This window comes from Misgurnus anguillicaudatus, chromosome 2, assembly GCF_027580225.2.
Source record: "Misgurnus anguillicaudatus chromosome 2, ASM2758022v2, whole genome shotgun sequence".
In the NCBI taxonomy this organism is placed as follows: Eukaryota; Metazoa; Chordata; class Actinopteri; order Cypriniformes; family Cobitidae; genus Misgurnus; species Misgurnus anguillicaudatus.
Window position 1 is genome coordinate 41871402 of NC_073338.2, and position 10323 is coordinate 41881724.

Below are 10323 nucleotides of genomic sequence, written 5' to 3' on the forward strand. Positions count from 1 at the left end.
AGTTCTCAGTATGTATACTGTTAAAAGATCGCTGTGTCTCATATCACCTTGTTATTTGTACACGGTTTGACTATACAAATCACAACACATAAATAGGAAAATGATCGCGTTATTTTGTCACTTATTGGGAGCAGTATACTAGCTGGAGCCATGCATTTCCAGTCTTTGTGCTAAGCTAAGCTAGCGGGGGCTGCGTCAGACAGAGTTACAGCACGCACGGAGATGAGAGAGGTATGTATGGACTTATCTAACTCTGGGGGATACGGTGAATAAGCTAAATTCCCAAAATGTGGGCGTGTTCCTTTAAAGGAAAAAAACATTAAAGTTTCACTTTTTGAATAAATCAACTTTTTGATCATATTCTAATTATATGACCAGCACCGGTATGTAACCCTGGACCACAAAACCAGTCATAAGTTTTGAGATTTATACAACATCCTAAAGCAGAATAAATAAACTTTTTATTGGTGTATGTTTTTTAGTATAATATTTGGCCTATTATTTGAATTAATATTTAAAAATCTGGAATCTGAAGGTGCAAAAAATGTAAATATTAAGAAAATCGTCTTTAAAGTTGTCCAAAGCAATACATATTACTAATGATAAAAACATTATTCATATATTTACAGTAGAAGATTTACAAAATATCTTTATGGAATGTAATCGTTACTTAATATTATTATGACTTGTGGCATTTAAACTTTATAATTTTGACCCATACAATGCATTGTTGGATCTTTTTACAAATATACCCATGCAACTTATAACTGGTTTTGGGGTCCAGGGTCACATATAGAATTATATATATCCATTATAAATGGATAGGGTAAGGATAAGTTTATAAATAGGGTAGCTTTGATAATTTAGCCTTGGTAGATTTTAATAAGAAATGTTTATAATAAAATTTCTGACTTTGGTATCCTAACAAAGCAGTTTGCGACATTCTTGAGATCTCTTCTAAACTCTGGAGGAGAGGCACATCATGAGATTACTAAGGTCTTGATCTCAAGAGAATAACTGAGTCATTTAACAAAAGCTTTTATCTAAAGATACCTACAAACCAGGGACATTACAAGCCATCATGAAAGAGCCAAAAATACGTATAAAGCTAAGTAAGAGTATGCCAAAATAGTACAAATTAAATACAAAAAATGGGAAAGAGCAAAACTATTTTTAAACATTAATTATACATTTACATTTGGTCATATAGCAGATGCTTTTATCCAAAGCGACAGCAAAGCCAATTTGTCATAGGAAAGCAATGACATAGATGTGCCATAAAGTCCCTTCAGCCTACAAATAAAGTTTTCATCGATCATTAGAGACACAACCAGTTTATTTTAACAGGCAAGGCTTTCATTGTGTTCCTGTCAAGTATTCATGAAGAGTTTGGGAGATCATTCCACCAGCAAGGAGCGGTGATTTTGTTCACTTTAGAAAAGGTACCACAAGGCGTTTTTCATTTGCTGACCGCACGGCTCTGAATGAGGTGTATAATTAGTTCACCGAAAATGGTTTTGGCTGTGGTCAAGTTACTGATTGATGAGGTGACTTCAGCTCTTTCTTGTGATGATCTCAGCTGATCCAGGAACGGATCAAGGATGGAAGCTTGTTCCAAAACACAGGAACAAAGACATTAACGTTTTTTTTTTAATGATTTTGTGCTTCGTTGTTTTGGGACCAGCAGGGATTGCTTACTCATTGAATGTAGCAGGCAGGAGGGAACACTTATTTAAAATAGCTTGTTTTGCCTTTTTTATTTCAATCATGGTAGCAAAATAAAATAATCTCAAGATGTTAAATGAAAGCTGCATGATTGCCACAAAATAAACTTCTGTGCCAACTGACCAGAGTACAGCCTGATCAATGAAAGATTCACAGTTGACTTCATTCCAACACAGTCTTGTGTGCTGAAATGGGACAGGTCAAGCACTTCTAATGACATTTTTTAAGACAAAACTATCTGCTATGCACATTTATTTGAAAGCTTAATTCCCATATATGCATGTCAACACTCATCTATCTCAATATCTAACATCATCTATAATTCTCATATTCTCAGCTTTTACTCTTAATGACTCTTAAAGGGACTATAAATCGTTGGTGTCCCCAGAGTACATATGTGAAATCCTAGCTCAAAATATCATATAGATAATTTATTATAGCATGTTAAAATTGACACTTTGTAGGTGTGAACAAAAATGTGCCGTTTTGGGTGTGTCCTTTAAAATGCAAATGAGCTGATCTCTGCACTAAATAGCAGTGCTGTGGTTGCATAGTGCAGAAAAAGAGGCGGTATTATCCCCAGGGTTCCCGCACCTTAGTTAACTTCAAATTCAAGGACCTTTCAAGGACTTTCCAGGTCCAATACCCTCAAATTCAAGGACTAAATGTGGGAACACATTTCAAGTAAGAGCAAGGTTACATCGTGTTACCTTTTCAGATACATGGTTACAGTTCCCTTTTAAGGGAACTCGCGCTGCGTCACTGCGGTCACTCTTTGGGGACGCCTCCAGGGGTGTGTATGTGTATGTGTATATCAAATTTGTCCAATGGTGAGACTTAACGTCAAAGACAGGGTGACGGAGGAGCCAGGAAGTATATCGCTATCTGAAATATTGCCAAAGACTAGAGTCTAGAATTTTTATGAAATTATCCTACACTACACAGGGAATAATATGATTTTTTTTCCAGAAAACGTCTTGCATAAAATAGATTCAAGCACTTTCAATGACCTGCATCTATGTATGTATATTTTCGAAAACTGCCTATGGCCTTGAATTCCCCCCCAGATTCACAAACTTTCAAGGATTTCAAGGACCCGTGGGAACCCCGTATCCCCTTCTGACATCAAAAGATGAGCCAAATTTCAATTACATATTTTTTCACATGCTTGCAGAGAATGGTTTGTGTTTTCACATATAGTTCATTTTAAAAGAACCAAACCCAGTTCACTTAAAGTGAACCAGAAAAGGGACTAGCCGAATGTGACCTCAGTCCTTTTGGTGTTCACAATATAGTGGACTCAAAAGAGGACCCAGTTCTTTTTTTGGTCCTCTTCAGAACTGAAGTGATCTCGGACCCTTTCTTGTTCACATCACAACTTAATAAGAACTCAGACCCCAGCTTTCTGTGCAGCAGTTTATTTTGATTGAATGTCAAAACCACACGCGAAAAGGACCGGGACCTCATTGATTTCACATATCAAAAAGAAATCGAACCACAAAAGAACCCAAAAGCGAATCATACTCAGACCACCTCCAGAAGTGGTCTGAGTTCGGTTCGCTTTTGGGTCCTTTTAGGGTGGTCTGAGATCACTTGGTTTGTTCACATATACACCCTGAACTGCTCTGAGAGTGTTTGGAGGGCTCAAACGAACTAGGTGTGAAAACACCCTAAACTAAGTTACTGGGTTGATCTTGTTCACATTTTCTAGGTTGATAGAAGCACTGGGGACCAATTATAGCACTTAAACATGGAAAAGATTTTAATGACATGTCCCCTTTAAACGGTGAGCTAAACAATTTCTCAGCAGATGGCCTTTTCTTACACAGTATTTAAATATTAATATTAAGGTTTTATGCATAATGTAGTACCTGAGTGGTGATCCAAGCAGCTAAGAGGTTGATGAGGACCTCAGCTCTTCACCCCACCTATCAGAGGAAATATGATAATTAATGTAGAATTTATAATCAGTGTGATTAAGAATGCCAAGAAGATTGATCAATATGGACCACCATCTGCTGTAATACACATACAAACAAAACAGCTGCATATTGGTGGAGAAGGGTCTCACCGCTTGTTGCCAAGCAACAGGAGATACACCAATCCCAGGAATGTGACTGTAAGAGGAAAATGAGAAATGGATTTAAATGAAGTATTTCTTATGTAAATTCTTGTTTGCATTGGCATCCTCTAAGAAAATTAACCATTTTACATAAGGATGCACGATATATCGGCCGACATATTGTTATCGGCCGATAACTGCTTATTTTTAATATTATCGATTATCGGTCTGATAGCAAAATTAGGCCAATAAATGAAAGCCGATAAATGATGGATTATTTTGGTTTGTTGAACCACTTCACATGCTCATTGCTGGCCATGTGAAGTTTTGATTGGTGCTTTCTGTGACATAGCACAAAGATGACACGTGTTGCGGGCTTAAGAAGAGTATGCTAGTCTAGCGCAAAGACAAGATGTCCGCGGTCTGGGAGTTTTTCATTGTGAAAATAATATGAATATTTATCGGCCTATATATATCGGTTATCGCCCCCAAATATAAAGAGTTATCTGTTATCGGTATCAGCCAAAATTTCCATATCGGTGCATCCCTAATTTTACATATTATAGCTATGGTATTTTTAGTGATACCATATTAACCACATATTTAGCATGCCTTGGCAACAGTAGCCTGGCTGTAGTTTAACCAGTGTATAGTAAAACTATGAGTGATACAAATGAGATAATTACTTAACTTTTACTATAATAAAATCATGAGTAATTTCAGATATGACATTATCAGACAAACAAAAGTAACAGATGACATTCTGAGGTAAACCAGACACCATAACCAAACCAAGTTATATTTAGGAAAATGAACCATGGCTTTATTATAGTGTAGTAAGTCATTCTTTTTTTGGCAGGTTGATTTTAACTGCAAATGCCATGACTAAACTTTGGTTATTGTTATTTTTTGTAAGGGCACAGACACAAACATGCATAAAACGTTATTTATACAAGCTCAGTTTCAATCCAGTTTCAGTTAACTATAAGAATAATCAGCTTCTACATTAACAGTGTTTATTTTTTATGTCTATAATGTTGAGTGAGCATTCAAAGCTGAGGAAAAATATGCAAACGCTTCACAGATGGCTTGTCAAGCAACAAACACATCACCATTCCCCACACGCACGCGCCCTACAGCGCCACAGCTGAGGTCGTATTTGTGCCAGTTTTCAGGCATTTTAACTCTTTGATCTTTTAATAATAGTTGTACCTCTTTTCTCTCTCTCTCTCTTTCTCTCTTCAAGACTTTTTTCTCACTCTGTTACTCGTACATCAAATCTTACTGTGTTGTTCACCAGAGCAGTTGCCGCATCTTTTCACTGAATTTATCCGTCAGCGAAAAACGGCGGTGAATATCACATTATTCCTGATTGGCTATAAGGAGCGTGACTGCCTTGGCGTCACTATTAGTCCCTCCCACCGGTCAGTAATACAGGCTGTTTCTCAATATGCGTTCTTCAGCGATCTTGCGTCCTCGTGTCCTCGCTCTACGTCATCATTAACGGTCGAAGTTCATTCCAATTCTCAAGAACGCAAGGACAGAGGACGCATGAAAATACCCGGATGTGTTCTTGATATCGAGGATGCATCGAGTGCAGCCTTGCTGAAATCGCTTTACGCCCCAGAAGTCATTGCGGCAAAACTTCCGAGTTCGTTCTTCCCAGGTCGCCTAGCAAGACCGATCTCCACGAGGACGCAAGTCCGTTCTTTGCGTTCTTGGAATTGAGAAACAGCCACAGTCGGAAGCCGCCTGTCCGACTGACAAGATGAAAAGATCATGTTACCATGGCGACGACACCTACGTAAGGAAGTGGGAAGGAAACAAGAAATTAAAAAATATGTTTTCCCAGTTAAAGCTGTAAAATATTACAATTTCTAATTCACTTGATTTCCACGATCGTATTTACAATTGTTACTATCGTATAATAACGTTACTGCGCACACACTTATACTAGATTCCTTCAAACACACGCTGCATTTTTTTTAAATCACTTAATCGCCGAAGGATGTCACACATCAAATTTGATTCAATGTCGCCCTCTGCAGGATAAACTCAGACCCTTCAACTGTCCAAAAGATGCTATCCGGTAAGCACTCTTTAGGTTTATCAGTTGATAAATGTCCTGAGATATGATCCGAAATAAATATATAACATTTATTTATTTTAGTATCAAACTTTTTTTTTGGTAATTCTTTACTTTAGGGACACCCATGTATTCACCTTCAAGGACACACAGGCAGTTTTAAACAGCACTTTGCAGTAAACATCAATTCAAATCTTACCTCGCTGTTAACCACAGTAAATAGTAATATAGATAGCAAGGAGATTAAATGAAAAGCATTTGGAGATTGTAAAAGTCTTCTGCTTCTCAGATTGTTGTCCTAAAGAAAGAGTTAAATAATTTAACATTTCTTTTTTTATAGTTTCAGAAGAGGTCCCAGCAAATACTCAAACTTTGCTCAGATTGGCCAAGAACTTTGCAATCAGGTCAGATATTTTAATATGAACCTTTTTCTCATTAAATACTTACTACTAATACAGAGCTGCTTTATGTTTAGTAAGGCACTAAAATCATACAGATTTGCCAAAGTCTGCAAATAAAAACCCAGTAGGGCTATTATAAAAGATTTTGATATGAATTCAATCATCTACAACTATCATCTAAATCTATTTGCAGACTTTATTAACTTGGTAGGGGCTGGAAATTATAGGGGACTCTAATTTGGGTATGGGAGTAATTTTAGATGACTTCTTAGATGGGTTTCTCATGTATTTAAAGGGATAGTTCACCCAAAAATGAAAATAATGTCATTAATGACTCACGGACATGTCGTTCCAAACTTGTAAGACCTCCGTTCCTCTTCGGAAACACAGTTTAAGATGTTTTAGAGATAGTCCGAGAGCTTGTTGACCCTTCATTGAAAATCTATGTACAATATACTGTCCATGTCCAGAAAGGTAATAAAAACATCATTAAAGTAGTCCATGTGACATCAGTGGGTCAGTTAGAATGTGCTGAAGCTTCGAAAATACATTTTGGTCTAAAAATAACAAAAATTACGACTTTATTCAGCATTGTCTTCTCTTTCGGTTCTGTTATGAATCGCGTGCACGAGACTAAAGTCACGTGACTGTAGTGACGCGGCTGATGTGTTATCTGGTGTGCCCCAGCTGTTTTTTTTCGTTTCTAGTCAGAGGGAGACGCATGCTGTAAGTTTGAAAAAAATTTTTGCAAACATGTCTGAGGACGCGTAACTGCAGTTTAGATTTCAATGAAGGATCAGCAAGCTCTCGGACTAAATATAAAACATCTTAAACTGTGTTCCGAAGATGAACAGAAGTCTTCTGAGTTTGGAACGACAAGAGGGTGAGTCATTAATGACATTATTTTAATTTTTGGGTGAACTATCCCTTTAAGTCACACAAACCTTTCATAATAAAAAAAATTAAAATTGTCTTAGAGTTAAAGAAAAAGTTTGTAGTATGAAAATTTGGATATTTAGTTCACCCAAAAATTAAAATTCTGTCATAATTTTTTCACTCTCATATTGTTACAAACTTTATTTTATAATGCATCATCACACTTGTCAAATGACACTCCACAGTCACAGTGACACTAGGTGTGTTCGACTTCATGCGGCGCTGCGCAGACCGATCGGCTGACTTGAAGCAGTGCATTCTGGTTAGTACTTTTGTCCGACTTCAGCTCGCACGTGACTGTGTCATATGGTTTTTAAGTACCGCGAGAGCGATTCGAGATCAGCCGCCTGAGTTAGCCAGCGCAGTTCGCGAAGAGGAGCTGCACGGGCTGTAATGACGACACAGCTGTTTCACCATTGGTGGGATTCAGCACAAGACAACAATCAATTGTGTTTGTGCTTATTTTCACGCCCACAGTTCCACAAATGCTCACAAATCTGTATTTTTAAAACAGTTAAAGCTCTTTTCATGTAGTCGCAATGTCATCTTCATCAAAATAAAATGGAAATAGAAATGAAAAAACGTATTTTGTGCGTATTTTGAACTTTATTCTTGTAAAAACAGATGATGTAAGCCTCTTCAGTTCCACTCATGCTCATACACGGACATTCAAAACAGTATAATTCACTTTTTATGTAGTTTACATCTTACAAATCATGTTTATTGCGATAAAGCAAGCAAACGGCACGTGATCAGCCATGCCTGAAGTAAATGCCTGCAAACTACGGGAACCACAGCGCGTCCGACTTCACGTCTCCGTTTTCAGCTCCTCCTCGCCTGCACGCGGCTAATCTCGCCGATCGGTTACATCCAGCCGCAGCCGATGTCGAACACACCTATTGTATGACACATCGATCCCATTTCAAATTTTTCCTCTTAAAGGGATAGTTCACCCAAAAATGAAAATTCTGTCATCGTTTACTCACTCTTATGTTGTTACAAACCTGTTTAAATTTCTTTGTTCTGATAAACACGATGAAAGATATTTTGAGGAATGTTTGTAAACAAACCATTTAAGTGAATGGGGCTCAGGATCAGTTTGGCTACAAACATTCCTCAAAATATCTTCCTTTAAACAGGTTTGTAACAACATAAGAGTGAGTAAATGATGACAGAATTTTCTTTTTTGGGTGAACTATCCCTTTAAGAGGAAAAATCTGAAATGGGATCGATGTGTCATACAGTGTCACTGTGACTGAAGTGTCATTTGACAAGTGTGATGATGCATTATAAAATAAAGTTGCAAGAAAAAAACTCATAATGGGGAGACATTTTTAAATGCTATTAAGTGTAAATATAATTCCTTTTCAATTCCACCATTTTAAACTCCCCCCACATGCCCCCCATTTCCAGCTCTGCTTATATTGAGATACTTTATGAAATATTTGTAAGTAACAACTATGAACATGTTTTTTGTTAACCAAGCAGCTCACAAGAAAAGCTTCAGCTTGTGTCAATTCTGTAAGTGTACAATACTGCCCTACAAAGGCAAAAGGCAGTAACTTCGTTTTTGGTCGAAAATTAGTTATTTATATTTTTGGGACATTCAAGACCTCCTTTATCATGTGGATAAGTATCTTGAGTCTTTTTTTTTTTGAGAATATAAAAATTAAGAAGAAAATAACTGACAACTAAAGTCGCTAAAAAGTCTAAACTTTAAAGTAATTTTTCTTAGTTCTAGCGAGTTAAGGTCTTTTGCCTTTGTAGGGCAGAATAGCTTACATTACTGAACAGATAAAAACTGTAATTTGAAGCTAAACAAACATTGAAGGGATATTCAATTCAGTTATCATTTACTCACCCTTACGTCATCCAAACCAGGCTTTCTTCTGTGGAACACAAGACAAGAATTTTCAAGAATGTTGATGCTGATCTTTTTCATACAATGAAAGTAAATGGAAATTGATAATATATTACCAGTGAGCAGTCACGAGCCACCACTGGTTACAGGTGTGTTAGAGCAAATTTGGAATTACTATAAAACTGCAGGTTGAAACCCCAGTTTTCAAAACCTTTCTTGAATCACAAAAGCATTTGTTAGGTAATATACAGTGGCGGCTCGTGACTGCTATTCCGAGGGGCGCAAATTCAAAATATGTGTTCTGAGTGTCATGTGTGTTGCTCTTGTTTTCAAAATATGTGTTTGGTGTGTCATGTGAACCATGTGCATCACGTGTTTTGTCAAAATAAGTGCCTGCTGCACACGCGTCAAAACCGTTTATGATAAAAGTGATGCTCACATTCACAAAATACACGCGAGACACTCCCTTAACAGTAAACTCTGATTACGCATGAGATTATGCGAGTATCTGGCAAACCGAGCGTCTCTTTTATCATAATTTTTTTTCTTTTATCATAAAAGACACACAGGATCTCTCAACGCACAGATCAATATTTTGAAATAAGGAACCACACACATGACGGGCTACATACATGTTGTGACGAACTTCACATCGAGCGCCCTTGAAAAAAGAAGTCACCGGCCGCCACTGCCTGTAACTTGTAAGCAATCCTAAACACCTTTATTAGCCGGTTCAGTTGTGTTAGATTAGGACTGGTTCAAAATGTAGCAAAATTCGGCCTCTAGAATTTTGTTAAACTTCCGAGTTTGACTCAAATTATTTAAAATACCAGAGAAATTAGATTTGTAATTGTTCCGATAAATATACCTTTAAAGGGGTCATAATGTAAAATAAGTCTTTGGTGTTTCCCAGAGTGTGTATGTGAAGTTTTAGCTCAAAATACCCCACAGATTTATTATAGCATGTTACAATTGCCACTTTGTAGGTGCAAGCAAAAATGTGGCGTTTTAGGGTGTGTCCTTTAAAATGCAAATGAGCTGATGAAATGCAAACACTAATCACAATAATGGTGGTTTGTTGAAATTAAAATTCATTTGTGCTGTAAATTTTTTTCTCTCTCTTTCTCTTTGCCCTAAATGGCAGTGCCGTGGTTGGATATTGCAGATTAAGGGGCGTTAGACTTGCTACCTACGTCACAAAAAAGGTGAAATCTGAATGATCGAATTTTTAACACGTTTGCAGAGGATGGTG

The 10323-nt window shown here is 37.2% G+C and overlaps 1 long non-coding RNA gene across 2 annotated transcripts; it reads right to left on the reverse strand.

Annotated features, from left to right (window-relative positions):
• Positions 1-2144: 2144 nt before the first annotated feature.
• LOC129442940 (uncharacterized) lies at positions 2145-3849 on the reverse strand. Of its 2 annotated transcripts, none has more exons than XR_012371169.1 (3): positions 3797-3849; positions 3597-3653; positions 2145-2610 (listed from the first exon to the last, which is right to left on the reverse strand). It is a non-coding gene; the product is annotated as an uncharacterized lncRNA (long non-coding RNA). The 2 variants fall into 2 exon arrangements; XR_012371171.1 differs by having other exon boundaries at positions 3759-3844.
• Positions 3850-10323: the final 6474 nt, after the last annotated feature.